At 44.9% G+C, this 16,665-nt stretch overlaps 1 protein-coding gene and 1 non-coding gene across 4 annotated transcripts in view; both read left to right on the top strand.

Moving 5' to 3' along the window:
• Positions 1–498: 498 nt before the first annotated feature.
• The window catches only part of LOC128888713 (prolyl 4-hydroxylase subunit alpha-1), a 176,095-nt gene continuing 159,928 nt past the window's right edge, over positions 499–16,665 (top strand). The window contains exon 1 of one of the 3 annotated variants that reach the window (XM_054145790.1): positions 499–755. The gene's annotated coding sequence lies outside the window, so the exon portion shown is untranslated. The remainder of the gene's footprint in view (positions 756–16,665) is intronic. The other 2 variants (XM_054145792.1, XM_054145791.1) reach the window with 2 other exon arrangements.
• On the top strand, positions 1,394–1,487 carry Trnay-gua (transfer RNA tyrosine (anticodon GUA)). The gene is made up of 2 exons: positions 1,394–1,430; positions 1,452–1,487. It is a non-coding gene; the product is annotated as a tRNA-Tyr (tRNA).

Genomic DNA, 16,665 nt, shown 5'->3' with positions numbered 1-16,665 from the left:
CGTAATGTTAAATGAAATGAATCATTAATTTGGGCTTGTAGCCTTGTATTTATAATAAAAAAATTATTAAAAATTAATTTTAATTTTATGCCGGTAATCAATGAATTAGTGGCGCCATGGGTGGCAAAATGCCCAAGTTTGTAGTGAAATTAGTTGCCAGTATTTCCGCTAGATGGCGCCACAAATGTATTTAATGCATTACTCCTTATTTATAAATAAATACATAATTAATACGATTAATTGCTTCGTAACACTATAATAGTTTATTCCAATTTATCGTTTAACATTTATCACTATTTGTTTTAAACCGTTTAGTCACTCACGCCATCTAGCAGTAACTATGGAAACTATTTTTACGACAAACTTGGGCGTTTTTCTACCGATGGCGCCACTAGTACTAAAAGAGTTTATGGCGACATCTAACAACAACAATAACAACTATTTTCAATATAAACATGGTCGTTTTCGCACTGTGAGATGGCAGCATGTAATAGAATTAAAAAGCATTCTCCGCGCGTTTGACACTACTCGAAAAACTTGTTCAGGAACGTTCGGTAGACGATAGATGACTAGAGTTAAAGGTACTATGCGAAGCGTGTGTAAAGAAAAGTGCGTCGAGTCTCTGTGGGATGTTTAAAAACGGTGACGCAAGATTGTGATAAATGTTATCTTGGTCAAACGATCTTGTGAACGTCGGCTCCAAGGAGTGTTACGGTTACCATTGGTACGATCATACATTGCGACGTGCATCTTGGGTGAGTGACTTTTTAGATTAAACGCCGATTAACCGGCATTTTACGCATTATCACAAGGATCTATCGCACTCTCTTTGTTCGGCATAATGATCATTATTCCCGTAAATTCAGCCGGAAGTTATCGTACGATCTAAACTTCCTAACCTACTCTTTCTCTCTATAGAGTCCTATCAAGTTTCCTTTCGATCAATATCCACTTTTATATCGTAAAAAGATTTGTTTGAAACGACCGTGACAGTCGTCTCGATTAATCAAATACGTTACTTGTGCATGAGATTACGGTAATTTTCGTGCACCACTTGTGGTCTCTTTCTCTGATTGGAATGGCTAACTCTAACAAGTCTCTTTCATTTCTAGACTGCCTTGGAGATGAAACACGCAGATGTATCATATCTCATTTAGTTATGGTATTCGTATTATCCTCGTCACGAGTAATGTCGAGTTTTAAAAACTATTTTCGATCGTTTTCATCTATACGTTTTATTGTTAGTCACGCATTTGTTAAAAAATAACGATCGTTGACACGCGTGTGCTGTACATATAGGTAGATGGATCGTCAACAAATGACCTTGATATGCAAATGATCACGTAGCGCATAATATGCACATATTTACGTTGACACGGCAAGTACTCGTGTCCCTTCGATAGCTCAGTTGGTAGAGCGGTGGACTGTAGTCGGGTTGATTCATGAGAGACATCCATAGGTCGCTGGTTCAAATCCGGCTCGAAGGAAATTTTTTTTTAATTTCAAAATTGCTATTTTCTTCGTCGTCACCGAACTACTCGTTTTTAAATGAATTTTACAATATCGATGTAGCGATAAAACAACCCGATAACATGATAAAACGAAGTACACAAGTGGGAACAATTAACATTACGAGGATACATGAATTTTTATTCGTTCCTCCGAACGAGTTTTCCAGATTTTAAATAATTTCGGTTTAACGATTGTTGCTCCGTTATTTCGCGTGTCTAATACTTGCTGCCCTCTGGAAGTTTCGTTGCACATAGCGATGCAGGCTGTTGATAATGCAGTCTATGCGTTATCGAGTGCACGGTGACCGGTGACCTTTCGATTTTATTACGTGTACGATCTCGTCTTTGAATAAAGTGGAATGCAAGAAGAATGTACAAGAATACAGAAGAAGGAAGAAATGACTGAATACATCGAGTACATCGAGTACATCGAACGAATGGCGAACCAGGAAGAATTAAATCTCTCGTATGATCGAGCGGATCATTCGCGAAACGCGTAGCTGATACAACGCGCCGTACGTTCACGTTAATTTATCGTCGTTCCCCTAATCGTCGTTCGTAATTTATTACTAGTCTGTTGATATTTATTGGCGGCCCGGTGGGTGCATTGTACACACGAAATTGCTTATATTGTCGAGTGGGATCGGGTGTGTAGCTATGAATTATTCGCACGCGAAGGTGTGATACCTGACGCGCACCGGATAGATTGCAATTGCAGACAAAGATGATTTGATGGTACTTTGTATCGCGCTTTGTACATGACCTCGCCGCGCATAAATCACTTGGTTCGGTGACAATACCGTACTCGTAAATCTTATCGGGTCGCATTACGCCAGGAGCCCATCGAGTTTCAGTCGATCGAAAGGATATTTAGATGGAAATATGACGGACGCGTATCTCTATTTGGGACGTTTGGGAATCGGGCTAGGGTTATCATCGTAGGCTATTGGGAAAGACCAAATCACTGCCAGTCATATTTGGTACTCATCTTCTACTAATTTCTACCACAAACAGTAATTTCGGAAATGCCATCATTCGGATACCGCAATTTCGCGACGATTGTCCGCGCGAAATGTATCCGAGAAGCAAATATAACGATATCCCAGCGTTCGCTCGTAAGGTCAAACGAACATGAAACTTTTTTCTCGGATGGCCGCAACTTTGTAAGTATCGTTCGTTTCGCGAACGCGATTATGACCGTCGCTTCGCTTCAGCGGCGACGCTTTATCTTCCCGAATCAGGCGAAACCATTCATCGGAATTCGTTCCTCTTCGTTTGCAAATGTTTCACAAACGAATTGCTCGGTTCTGTCCGCGCGAACGAAACGTATCGTACGCGAATAATTAATAATGCGCAGGAAAACAGAGGCTGTTTTAATTCCAATAAAACGACGCTGTTCGCGTCGCTTGACTGGAATTAATTCGCTGGCGTTAACGCGGACAAAAGAACGCAAAGAGGCAACAACGGGCCATCGCGAAGGTACGAAACGTAGACACCGGAAATCTAATCGGCCGTTAAACTCGCGAGACCTCCGCGGAACGACACGGAAAACGCTTGCAATTCGTTCGTCCGGTTTCCGCCGCGTGCGGTGATAACGATCAACGGCCGTTCCGCTGCGAAATCGCCTCCGACGAACCGACCGCGCCACGCCCCGTCAACACGATTATTCTTATTCAAATGACGAAAAGCTTACATCCAACAATGCCCGATCGATTGGCGAGCATCGAAATTCTGGAGGCAAACGTTTCGCGAGGCAAATCGTTTGCGAATCGAACGGTTTACCAATAACGTATCTCGGTGACGTCTGGGATTTACGCGCGTCGGCCATCGCGACGATTATACGGGCCAATTTGCATCGCGACGACGTCTGGACATTTTTCACTTTTCCAAAGAGAGCTGTAGAGACAGTGGTCTAAATAGGAGTCTGACGGAAAAATAACGCACAGAGATTCGAAACACAAGTCTAGTTGTACACAAACGGTTTAACAACGGACCATTTTCTCTCGCAGTAAAAAAGGAAAAGTTCTGGCACAGTTGAAGATCGCGAAGCGTTCGCTGGCGGCCTAGCGATATTTCCTTGGTCGTCGGTCCTCGGTCCTCGGTCGTCAGCAGCGACGAAAGAGATATTATTTGCTTCAAGTGGACCCGATTCCTAGCTACGATGAATTATGGGAGCTCCGGCTGCTCCCACAAGGAAATTCCCCGAAGGGCTGGCTTTCGCGTAGGCCGAGAAACTCGCCGAGTTGTGTTATTAGTTCTCGGCGTTGAACGGGCTGCATGCCTTAGTTGGCCGATTACCGATTACCACCCGCGCTCCACCGTTTCTCTCGTATTTCCAAGTCTACGGCCGGGCTGATCACCTTTTGCACACCAGGCTTCGCAATCTTCCAAGGAATTAACGCCTTGACCAGCGTACAGCTCCCAACGGACCTCGAAACGTTTTCGACAGTTTCGACGCAACTAATTAAACCGCGTTACACTCTTTTTAAGAGGATTACGCGTAAAATATCGTTACGAGCACCAGATATATCGAATCGTAGCCAGCTGCGTAACATTGAACACGAACAAGCTTAAATTATCATCGGACGTTTTTGGAAATTCAAAATATACAGTTTCTGCTATACAGGAACGAAAAACGAACCACCATCCGACAATTTTGCAAAGGAAATTGTGCTTTCGAATCGTCTCAGTTACGCTTTCCTCCATTTCCGATTCACTGATACACTAACTCCAGGACATCCTGTATCGAAAGTGTTCCAAGTTTAATAATCAATATTTCAAGATAGCCCACGGCGTAACAATATAAACGCAAACTTGCTCTCTCCGTAGAGTTATTTAACGAGGAGCTTCCAAGTAGGTAGCTTTACGCAGAACGCAAAGTAAAGATTCAACAATTTGGTCTGAAGAGCAGAAAACGGCATCAAAGAGGACCTTCGGTGGACTAGAAATTACAGACATCGACAATTTGTTGTTGTTGAGGAAGATAGCGCTACAGGAGAATCGACGAGATCCCGCTCACCGAGCTGGATACGTTCTGTGAAAAACTAGATCGCATCGACGCGATTATCACGGCTTAACTAGACGTGTGCAGCTACACGTCCCAAGACGCATATGAAACGCGGAACAAGCTCGCAGCTGTAAATACGACAAACTACGAGCTGCCTGGGAATTGGTCCATTTGTTCTCCAAATCTGCGCGTGTTTGATATATCCGATGCACGCTTTATCTTACCTCGGCCGTGCCGCGATCGTCTAATTATCAGAGGACAATTCCAACGACGAGCACGGAAATCAATATATTATTGAAAATAGAAACGCCGTCCTTGCATGATTTTAACGCTAAACCTATGTGCGATATATAATACGTGGTACGATATTTAGTATCACGTGAAATACGTTTATATATTTAATGGAAAGAGGTGCCTTTAAGACTAGTTCGATCACAGTAGAAATAGGTAGAAATGAAAGCTCGCTACAAAGAAACTTTTGTCGTCGCGAGACACACGACTGGGTCGTAGTTGGAAATTCTTCTTACGAAACAGCGTTTCGTCCAACAAATTCTCTCAACTCCCGATACTCTGCGGTAACCCTGGCTAAACTCGACAACGTATCACGGATAAATTTCCAGTCTGCTCGACCGTGTTGCTCGCGACACATTACCGCCGCGAGACGAAACTTGGAGACGTGTCGCCTGGGAAGACAATCGGCAAGCGAAAGAGGATTCTTCTCGAATTCATTTGAAATTGAAAAACGGCCGCGGCGCGGGCGCCACCAAGTAAACTTGTGATCGTCGGTTACCTATCGACGTACGATCAGTTTTCCATTTCCGTGTTCTCGAAGCGGATCTTTTCAAATCCGATCGCTTCGGGATCGAGCAAGCGATACGTTCCGATTCGGATTCGCGAGTTGACCTCATCGATAAGGATCGCGTAGCGGATCCCACCTTGGACAAGACGCGATTAATCGTTCGAACGGTCTCCGATTACTCGATTAGTACATAATTACTCGGACAGGTCGCGCGTCCAATGATTAATAGCGCTACGTCCATTGACAGGATCCGCTGGGTAAGCCTTACCGATGGATCCGAGTAATAGTGGATTCAGGCGAAACGTGTTTTCTGACAAATTATTTATCAGCTTTTTACTGTCATTGTCTAATTGTAAATCGTCAATATCGAATTGTCAGCGATATTCAGTGATAGTGGTTTCTAGTGATTGGATCAGCGATCGTGGACCGAATGCAGCCAAAGATAAAACGCCGAGAATGTGTCGGCTGATGTCGCGCAGAAAACGAACAAAGCTTGGAACGAGCGATATAAAGCGGACAGACACCCTCGACCCTCTCCTATTCGGTCGCGACAGTTGACCGGAAGTCGTGGCAAGCGAATTCGATTGAAAACAGGAATAAGAATCGAATGGAAACCGGGGTGACGGGCGACGGGCGGCGGATGTGACAAAGTTGTTCTTCCCGAAGAAGAAACGGCGACGCGAGCAACGAGAGAGATTTCTATTCCCAGAACCGAATTTCACCGTCCGCGTAGGGAAATGAAGCAAGTCGAGCAATTGTCGTCCGTCTTTCGGCACCCAAGTCGAAAACCCGTGAAAACTTTGCAATTCAATATGGTCATACGACTTTTCGCCCAACCGAAAGTCCGACCGACCGACAGACGTATTCCATAGCTTCCTCGAGAATTCAGGTAATTTCCCTTGGTGTAATATCGAAAGGGTAAGAGAAAAGTTTTTCGAGGCGTGAACGATCTAGGATGTATGTGCTAGATTAGATTTCGGCGCTGGTCGGTAGTCGTCGATGCACCCAAGATTTTCCACCAACGAATTTGTCGAATACGCTATTTTTCTCTCATTAGCCTGAACCGTATCGATTGCGCCCGAGAGGCAGCTCTAACAACCAGTAGCATCTTAATGAAATACCGAACGGTATCGGGAGATACGGTCCAACCTGTGTCGTATATAGAGTCAATAACGAGGATAAAAGTTGTATTCGAACCTGTTAAATCTGTCGGGACTCGACGATGATACTACCGACGGGGTCTGCTCGTTATTCCATTGTTTGGCGGGGAAAAAATCGATTCGTCCGGAATATCCGTTGTCCCTTGGACTCGGATCGCCGCGCCGTCGCCGCGGCCATGGTCATTCCAAGTCTCTCGTGTTCCTCCGTCTGTGGCCAACCGGGACGGGGTGAAGACGTTTTTCCATTTAATGAAAGAGTCCCATCATCCTGAATCGATCGGGACTGTCTCCTTTTCATTCCGTCGTCGCTGTTCGCGTACAATCCGCGTAGTCTGAGTCGCGTCCCAAACAAATACCATCGAACCGGCCAATATTGATCTGCTCTCGTACTTGTTCCTTTTCCATCTTTCGTTTTCCGCTCTTGGTTATCCCGAGTTTGCCTTCGACAATAGATTCACCGAGAGAACGCTGAATTACCGCCTAACTAATGAAACGCTTTCAACAGTTTCGTTTTAATCCCGCTGATCGATGGCGCGCGACTCGAGTCGGTTCCCATTCGATAGGTTTTTAAAGAATCGAGCCTCGCGCCTCTATTTTCCCGTAGGGGAACTCTAGCCGATACGGGTGAACATATTCCGTCTAGATGCAGTCGCGCGCAACACGCCGAATACTGACCGAATGCTGCTACAAGCGTCTAATCACGATCTTTCTAGGGTGTGACGTAGGCTGTCCGTTTTAAATTGACTGCTTAAAAACGGATCTAGTGTCGAGCGATTCGAGACTATCGAAAATTACGAGAAGCGAAATAGTTGGACGCGCGTAAGGTTCGAAACGGAATCCGTGCTGACATCCAAGTATATCCGAACGTCGGAGGCTCAATTTCCATTTTCCACCCTTCGGATGCAGACTGCAGCTTGCAGCTTACAGTGGGATCATTGCTTTCCGCGATGGTGTACGTACGTACGTGTGTGCGTGCGATCGACAGTCGAATGCGTTGGTATGCGTCCGGGACAATATTCCAAGAGAACGCGTTCTTCCCTAATGGCTAATAAACCAACCCCCGATAAATTCTCTTGTCTATCCTCCCTATTCTAATATTCTCCCTTCCCTGGTTCATTCCGCTGTCTATGCCGATGGCCTTTTTTCTCACTTGAATATTCGCTTCGTTTGGCTTAGCAGCCAATTTTCTTTTGTTCCAGTGATTCGAACCTTCTCTCCGAACGGTTTCGTATTCTCCTCGATGATATTTCTCGCCAGCGCGGCAAAGTCTAGCCATCTTGGACGATTAACTCTTTGCACTCGAGGCCTCTTTTTTTTTTTTTTTTTTTCTGGTATGCTACCAGCAACTCGAAATGCTTTCTTACCATTCCATTGCCACGAATGCCAAGCTCCGAGTTAAGGGGTATTTTATTCGACAACTTTGAAAATATCGGGGAACAAACCCTTCGCGTGGGTTAACAATCGGGAATGTCGGAAAATTCAAGGTTCCACGGACATTTTTCTTGCACCTAACGATTCGCTTACGATCGATTCATTTTTCTGGTAAAATTAAAGAACGAACGAATCCGTTAGTAATCTGACAAATCGCGTTCAACCGGTCGGATTATAAATTCGTTCGTCAGAGAAATGCGGTGTGATACATATGTAACAGTCACAATTTTCCATATTATTAATTCGAACCGCCGTCGTGTCAACGGATTTGGAAATATTCATGAAAATTTACAGCGTCAACGCGATGCTGGACAAAAATCCCAATGAATAATCAGAATTAATGACGCTGGGAAACTAACTCGCGCTGGGAGCATTCCGGACAGCTTTCCCAAAAGATTCCCTCGAGCCGGTAGAATCGATTTCAAATGGAATACGGCTACCGCAACGCGATAAATCGATAGATATCGCCGCGCCGTTAAAATGATATAATTAAGGTTAACATAGAGAAATGCAATTACCATAAGCAAATGGTAGTCGTCCCACTATCGATAAGCGACAGGAAAAAAATGTACAGAAGGATACCTTTGAGGACGAGTTTTAAAGGCTCGGGAAGATACATGAAATATCGAACTTTCGGTGTTCTCCTTTGAAAACCAAGGAAAAACAAACCGCTGCGAAAGTGAGAGAAACTGATAGCGATCCTAATTAAAATTACAAGTTCCCCAGAACCAGCATGTAACACTTTCGACGATCGTTTCGCCTCGTCGGCCCTGATTTGCATAACAGTAAAGATCCCAGGATTCCCCTTTATACGTAGGAATACTGTACCAGGCGGTCGTTGCTTAGGCAATTTCATTAACTACGGTGCTACTTCCGGCTACTGCCCTTGTCTCGGCTCGCGCTCAGACCTGGAAATTACATCGCCATCGTCTAACAGTTCTTCTTTCCAAACTACGCGACGTTTCGGAGGGATCGCCGAGTGTCTTTGGTCCGTTGGACGATCGTTTGTTTGACCCGTTTCGACCCTAGTGACATGTACAATTGAAACAATTCTACCCCTAGTCTAATACATCTTCGTTTCGTCGAGCAATAAAGATGACGGTGCATCCGAAATTTTAAAATTTCGCTAAATATTCTGCGGTAATAAAATATCGCAAAGGTTGCATCTCGCCATATTCGAAATTCCTGGCGTCGCAGGTTTCCGCGATCAACCGAAAGGCCAACATTTTTCTAGTCGGTTTAGCGACGAACGAAACTTTTCGATTGCAATTCACGAATTCGTTTAGGGATTTCGTGGGATCAGAGACAGCCGTTGATTTAGGTTTGAAATCCCCCGATGCGTTGCCGGTGCATCGTAAAATCAAAGCAAAGGGTTCTTCCTCGTTTCATTTTCTGTGCCTCGTTTGCATTTCATCGCAGTTTTATGCGGCTGCGAGCAGATCTCTTCTTTGCCCGTTCCTCGAAACCCCTTCCTTCCGTTGCTTTTATATCGAATGAAAATTCAGCCAGGATTTCCTTGGACTCGTGTCCATTCTCGATATATCTTGGCTTGCAACCCAAAGCTTTTTTTAGTTAGTTCCAATCTCGAGACAAATTTTGAAAATAATAGCGTTTCTTTAAGTAGTCTTCTCGCGGTAACTAGTTTTCTCTCCCTGTTTCTCGGCCGGTCCACCGGACTCCACCCCCGTCCTTGGACCATTTTCCTCGATTTAGCCGCGTTACGTCCTCTGGGACTCGCAACAGATCGACAGCAGAGATCTGGACTTGTTTCCGCGCGTCCTTTTATTAACCATCTCCGTTCTGTTCGCGCCGTTGCGTGGCCGCTGCGACACATTTGCATGGAAACGAGTCGTATTTGCTTCGCGAAATTCTTTCGGACTGTAAAAATTCCAAGGAGACAAGAAGCCGAGCAGACACGGGATGCATTCTAATCCAGCGCCCCGGCGCGATTGCTTTCTAAATGCTGCGGAAAATTCTTAACGTTCCACCCCCGTGTCCTCCGCGCGTATAGAGCGTTCGGCTAAATCCGAGTAGAGTAACGAACAACTATACAGTCAGTCTCATAAATTTTCGTACCGTCGACGTCTTTTAACTTTTATTAACGTCGGTGGTTTGGAAATCGGATATACAAGGTGTACGGTGTGTTATTCGTATCACTCTTTGACACGGGAACTGTCGTCGAGTTTCTCGATAGCCACGTACGATGCTTCGGGAACTTTTCGACGCAGCTCGAAACACCATTTCTCGCGTAAAGTGCACCGACGATGAGAATTTTCAACGTTTCGCGAGGAATTTCATCGACAACCTCCGGCCTCGGACAATACAAGATTTCGCGAATATCAGTGCGCGTTCGAGCATCGGCTTTGTCGCTTTGTAGAGCGTCGGCGTCGATCGCGAAAACAATATCGTCGGTGTCGAACATTTGCATACGCGAAATGCTCGTATGCATATGCAACGGGATCAAAAGCGGCCTTGTTTTCCTCGTCTCTTCGATCCGCGATCTCGTACCCTTTTCCACCTGTAAATTAGTTTTGCGTAAGCGTTTGCGTCGATACATCTTTGCCGCGGCGTTTCTTCGAAAGTTTGCGCGACGGTTACGCGTAACGGTTCCAAATATCTTGGGTGGATCCAATTTCGCAGACGTTGCCTTTTCGAATTTCGCGTGTTCCACGTTCCAACGCCACGCGCCGTCTGGGAACTCTGGCCACCTGCTTTCAGACTTTCCGCCAGAAGACTACGCTTCCGCGTCTCCTACATCGGTTGTATTTGTGGTTTCGGAGTACACCTCGAGGCTATGGCTTAAAACTATAACTGGATACTCTGATTTAGGTGAAGTTGCCGGGAACTATAGATTTCTGCGAGATGGCTGTGTGCGGTTAGGTATTGACTTGTTCGTACGCGTATCGTATATCGTTGTTGGCGTGTCTCGTGATTTTGTAACCGACGCCGACCAACGACGACGAGAAATATCGGTGCTGGCGTGAAAATTCCGTATCGATTCGCGTAAGAAGCGCTTCGACGATGCCGGAAACAGCGCAATCGTCCACTCGAGCGTCGCGCGGTCCGAACGAAATACTGGTCTCTCGGTGTATTTGCATATTCGAGGCATTTATATGCATATGCAGCAGCATCGAAAAGTACTCTCGACGACGGTTGGCAGTCCCTTTAAATTACACGAACGCGTATCCGTATCCGGTGTCATCTAGCGAACGATTAGACTCGCGATGCAGATGAGCGAGAACCTGTCCTGGAAAGCGGACGAGACGAAAAGAGGGATTCGGAGGTCGTTAAGGGGCGTCCTTAATATTTTCTTGATAATCCGTTATCCAAAACAGACGCGCGAGAGGAGGGCTCTGGCTCTGTCTCTGTCTCTGCCGAAAAAATTTCTCAAAGTTGGATGACCTCGTTTTTCTGGGTTTCGCTCGTTAACGAGGCACTCTTTTCTTGTTCATCGAAACCCGTCGTGGAAATTGGCGACGGTGATTAAAGGTTAATATCGTTAACTGTACGTAAAGCTGGCGGAAACTGGTCATGGGAGGTCAAGAAAAATGTTTCGAAAAGTATCGAGACTAATTAGGTCGGAAGTCGTAGTTAAATTGATCGCGCACAACGCGACAATCACATTTCCGAGTCGAGCCAAGCGCAAACAATTCAACTCGTAACCGCTGTTCATTACTCCGTAACGAGCTACGTACAAAACTTCTAATTAAAGCTACCCTACTTAAAACCGCTTCCACTTTTAACCCTTCTCCGTTCCACCCCCTCGTTCGCAAAACGTCTCACGGAAAAGTATCATTAACACTCGACTAACAGTTGATCCCGCCAGGCATATGCATACACGACGAGGCATCTTCGTCTTTGCATAAATTACCTGGGAAACGCTCGTTCGTCTATTAAGCTCTCATTGCAGCCCGGTATTATATTCACGGCTCGGATAGAGAGAAAGTGGTGCAGGGACGAGAAAGGGAGACAACGAGGAACGCGGCGTACACGGCCAAAGAGATAGCGCGTAGAAAAGTAGGAAGGAAACGAAGGTTGTCTACCTAGAAAAGCTGCAGGGGTTGATTTTCGATACAAAAGTCGACACCGGAGCTTTCGGGACACGATATCGATGTCGTATAAACAAAAACAGAGCGTCGCTGGTTTACAGCGAGGCTGAATCGAACCGAAGAGAATCGGCGATGATAGGAGAGGAGAGGAGAGGAGGGAAGAAAATGCAGGAAGCCGAGGTTGGATATCGAGTCGAATACTCGGCCTCAAAACGGTGGTTGTAGGTGGAGAGAATCGTCGACGCAAGGATACGGGTATGCCGACCACGTTTCCTCCGAGCACCACTTCGATCGGACCTACCGCCACTCGATAAACGTACTGGCTGTTTCGATTTTCCGTTCTGCTTGCATTGTTTCGGCTGTTCCGCCGGATGCAGATGCTAGACACGACTTAGGAAATCGTTTCGTAATTTAGAGCCGGTGAACCGGATCGCGTGGGATCGAGTTATCGAGTTTATCCCGTAACTTGTTCTTTTTTTCGTTTCGTTGGGATCTTGGAACAGAAATTTCATAGTGATATGTCAAGTTGATAATGTCATTCGATATCTTTATAATAACAAGTTCGTCGAGTATCGCGACGAGTCGGTACGAAAGGAAGAGCTCAAGTCAAGAAACGGAACAGAATTGAATTGTGTTTAAAAAAAAAAGAAACCAGGAAACTCTTTCTGGTACCTAATAAATGGACGCTAGGCTTCCAGTAGTTTATCAAAAAGAAGAATAGAGTGCGTCGATACGCTTCCAAGACTCTTCTTTGGCAGTAATTAAGGTTGTTTGGCGCGTGGGCGTCGTTCGACGCTTATTCGGGAGCATGTAAATAGAGAGGTGAGTTGCACGTTCGCGGGAGATGTTCATTTCGACGTTGGGGACACTGTTTCAGAACTCCATCGGTGGGAAACTTTGTATTTTACCTACCGCGTTCGTTTCCAAACTGTACTTGTCAGAATGTGTTCCCGGGACCGTGTAGCGAAAGCTACACGCCCGTGCAAGCACAATGCACGGACGTGTACACGGGGTGTCCTGTTTCAATTCGTAAATGGATGTGTCTCTGAAAGCATATTCACTCGCACAACAAAAGTAAACAGAAAAATTGTTCGTATGGAGATTGGGGGCGCCCTGGAGGATATTAGAACTTTACTGGCAAAGATTGGAAAGTGGAGGCGTCGGCGTCGGCGTCGAGCATTTCGCACTTGCCTCAATGAAATTTACTAGTCTGTTTTCTTGTTTCTCTTTTGCTCGCATCTTTCCGAAATCCTGCCGTTGCTAGAAATTACCGAGCGTAAATCGCGCTCGGCTTGCTCCTTTGCAATTCGTTTTCGTATTCGTCGGATGTACGGTTCCCTTCGGTGTCCAGAGTGAATCGTTGGCTACGAGCTCGCTCGTCGACCGTCTCTTTATTTTGCAAACTCGTTACCGCCGAATTACTTACTCGAAAGCGATTCAAATTCCGACATCGAAAGGAATGCGCGACGGGAAAAAAAGAAATAGAAAAACGAAAGGAAAGACGAGAGCTAAAGCTTGATTGGAAAAGGGGCTCGTTATCGTATGGTATGTTCCTTCAATTTTCTTCTCATCGACTCGCAACTCGCAATTCGCAACTCGGACAAGGCGTAACGCATTTTTATTCGTCCGTTTGCGGCTGTAGCTCGACGTATGTATATCGATGCACGTCCTCCTCGTCTCAAAGTCCTTACGGTAGTAGCAATCAAATCGGTTAGTCCCAAGTTAATCGAGGCGTGCATTTAAGCTCACGATATATGTATGTATAACGATCTAAGCGAATCGGAAATTCGCCAACGTTCGAGAATTAGAACGCATTGAACACATGTAGCTTGCATTATACATTCCATGGAGGTACTAGCGCGCAATCGAGGCTCAGTTAACGCGAAAGCAATACGAAACACGGATTTTGGATTCTGAAGCGATGAGCAGTAGACAGAGATTGGTAGACCGTGGATTTGTATGCGATAGGTTCAATGTTTCCAAATAAATTTTGTATCGTAAGTGTATAAACGTGTAAAGTCTATTTGTATATAAAGTATAACGAAGCATTTATTTGAAAATATTATATTAAACCTGTCATTTAATTTAGACAGAGTTGTCGAATAAACGTACAAGATACGAATACTTATCGGACTGACTGTAAGTACGTGGAATCGTTTCAGAGATAAAAATGCGAACCACTGTGAATAAAACGAGATCGAATCGAACCGGTGATTATCGCGGCAAGAGTTCGAACGCGAACTCAACCGAATTGGACGTGTTTCGTTGGTGTAAATAAAGAAGGGAGTCGCATTTGTAAATTTCTGACTGAAACATCGTCCCATGGAATGGAATATATTCCGTTCGCGACGGCTACCAAAGCTCGGCAAATATTTCCAAAGAATTTATTCCAATGAAACGGATATATTTCGTAAATCTCTTTCTACGTATTTCAACGGATCCTCGATCCGTTTTCTATCAAACAGATCTTTGCGATTAATGCGGAAACTCCCTTCGCGTACAACATTTCCATTCGTTGCTCCAACTTTCCTTCCGTTTATTTACTTGTCGCGGGATCCTTTTGTCGATGCCTTTTGGGTTTCGTTAAATCCTATTGAAATTACGGTCGTTGAATTCGGACAATCATATCGCCACAGGATGTAGCGACGCAGTTATACGAATCGGCCTTAATAAATGGGAGCTTTGCTTCCCGACCTCGTGATTATTGAATTAATTACGTTACGGTTTAATACGAGGACCGCAATTTATAGATTACACTCGATCAAGCGTGACTCGTCGAGGCCGTTTATCGGCGATTCAGCGCCCCTATTCTTTTCGATAAATCGTAATGTACGATTATAGAAAGTTGGTTCGATTTCGAGTCGCATCCATCTAATTTTTCCACGATTTTTAAGTCTTTCTTTCTACTTGGAGTCGATGTCGCTATCGTTAGAGTAATCGAAATTAACCATGGAACGCAAACGTTTGGTTCGCGTCACTAGTTCGAATATAGCGCGATAACAATTTATTCGAACGTTACATTCGGTTCGGTTCGTTTTGGTTCAATCGAAGAGCGCTGAATTACATTTAAATGGACTGTGCGTAATTTCGATGGCTTGCACTTGGAAAAATCTGCCCCTCCGCTACCCCTTCATCACGATCCGCAATTTCGATGTTTACTTTAGTCTTTTTTTTTTTGTTTTTAACTCTGTAGCGTTACCGTCGGCGTCGAGTCCATTTCGCGAAAGGACGTTCAATATCTATAGACCCGAGTGATACAGAGGGAGGTTGAAAATTTGCTTGATTTCATCGAATTAGGATCAACGGAGATAGGATAGGATAGGGCTATTTACCGGACGGATAATGTATCGTTTTGTCGGTTACATATTTGATTGTTTGGGCGTTACAATGATCGTGATTACTCGCGCGCATCCCGCGTCTCGCGTTCCGCGTCCGAATTAAATAAATCATCGAGCTTATCGATAAATTGCTACCGCAATTAGCGTGGATCGCACCGGTGTAAATTCCGGTACAGATGCGTCGCGCGAGGGAAGCTTGCTAACTCTGTTACCGCGCCGTGACATTAGACAAAGAAATAAATTATACAAATCTGAGAGTATAGTAATCAGAAATAGTAATAGAATAAATAAGATAATTAAAAGTGTTCTGGTCGAGTAATATCGCTGTTGTTACGCGAGCTCTCTCGCGTCATTCTCGTCTTCGTGTTCGCCACGGAGCAAAATTTCATCGTGTAAAGAAAATTATTACGCGTCGCGTGCGAACCCCTTAAACGTACATTCTCAACGCACACGCGTTATTTTAGTTTTTATCGACTCCTCGCACGGAAATTTGTACGATGAACCAAGTCGGTGGTTCTCTCTTCTTTTTCGTTGGATTATTCTTTCCCAAGCAAGACACCAACGACTGCAACGAGGGATTGGCTGAATTACGCCGTCGAAAGTGTTCCATCCGCGAGGAAAATTATTTTCTTAATACCCGTTCTTTGGAGTAATACCACGCCTCGAAACGGTAAACCCCTTCAGTTTGCTCGCTTCGCGCATGCAACGCGACCATTTTTATTCGGAACGATTATCGTACGAGGAACCCCTGCAAATTCCAGCTCTTGGTGATTTTCATTCTCGTGTTAGCTGTTTTTTTTCCTTTGTTCAGAAATCTTGGAGCTGCACGGTGCATCGAAGCGAGCTTGCGTCGAGTATCGATTGTAAGCGGTAGTTTCGTTGGCTAATGGGGGGTGTTTTCAGGTAGTTACAAAGTGCCATTCCCCTTTCATTTCGCGAATTTACATAGCAATTTATTTAATTGTTGAGTTAGCCCTTAGTGATCAAACGCGCCGCAAGATGTGCCCAACCCTAGCGTCAAATAAAAACTTAAAGACGCACGGGAGAACCTTGAAATTTCGCGTCGATATTCGATTAATGGATTTCGCGTCAGGTTCTTGGACGGGTTCGCGGTCTACGATTAATTTGCAACATAGTTTGTATGTAGGACGTATCTTCCGCGTGAGTTTTGGGTCATCTGGATGGGTGATTAGCAGTGTAATTTATTATCTTACTTTTAATCTTTTTAATCGCAGCGATCAGCTCGCGTAATTTATCTTACGTCGTAGGCTAGGCGTAATCGTTCCCTCTCCGGAACCATTGGTACCATTAGACGTCCGATATTAATTGTAGTTCGAGAGCGATGAACATTTCGATAGTCGATTCTTTTT

Source organism: Hylaeus anthracinus, unplaced genomic scaffold (assembly GCF_026225885.1).
Source record: "Hylaeus anthracinus isolate JK02 unplaced genomic scaffold, UHH_iyHylAnth1.0_haploid 11994, whole genome shotgun sequence".
In the NCBI taxonomy this organism is placed as follows: domain Eukaryota; kingdom Metazoa; phylum Arthropoda; class Insecta; order Hymenoptera; family Colletidae; genus Hylaeus; species Hylaeus anthracinus.
Note: the sequence above shows the minus strand (reverse complement) of the source record. Positions and strands in the feature narration are given on the sequence as shown.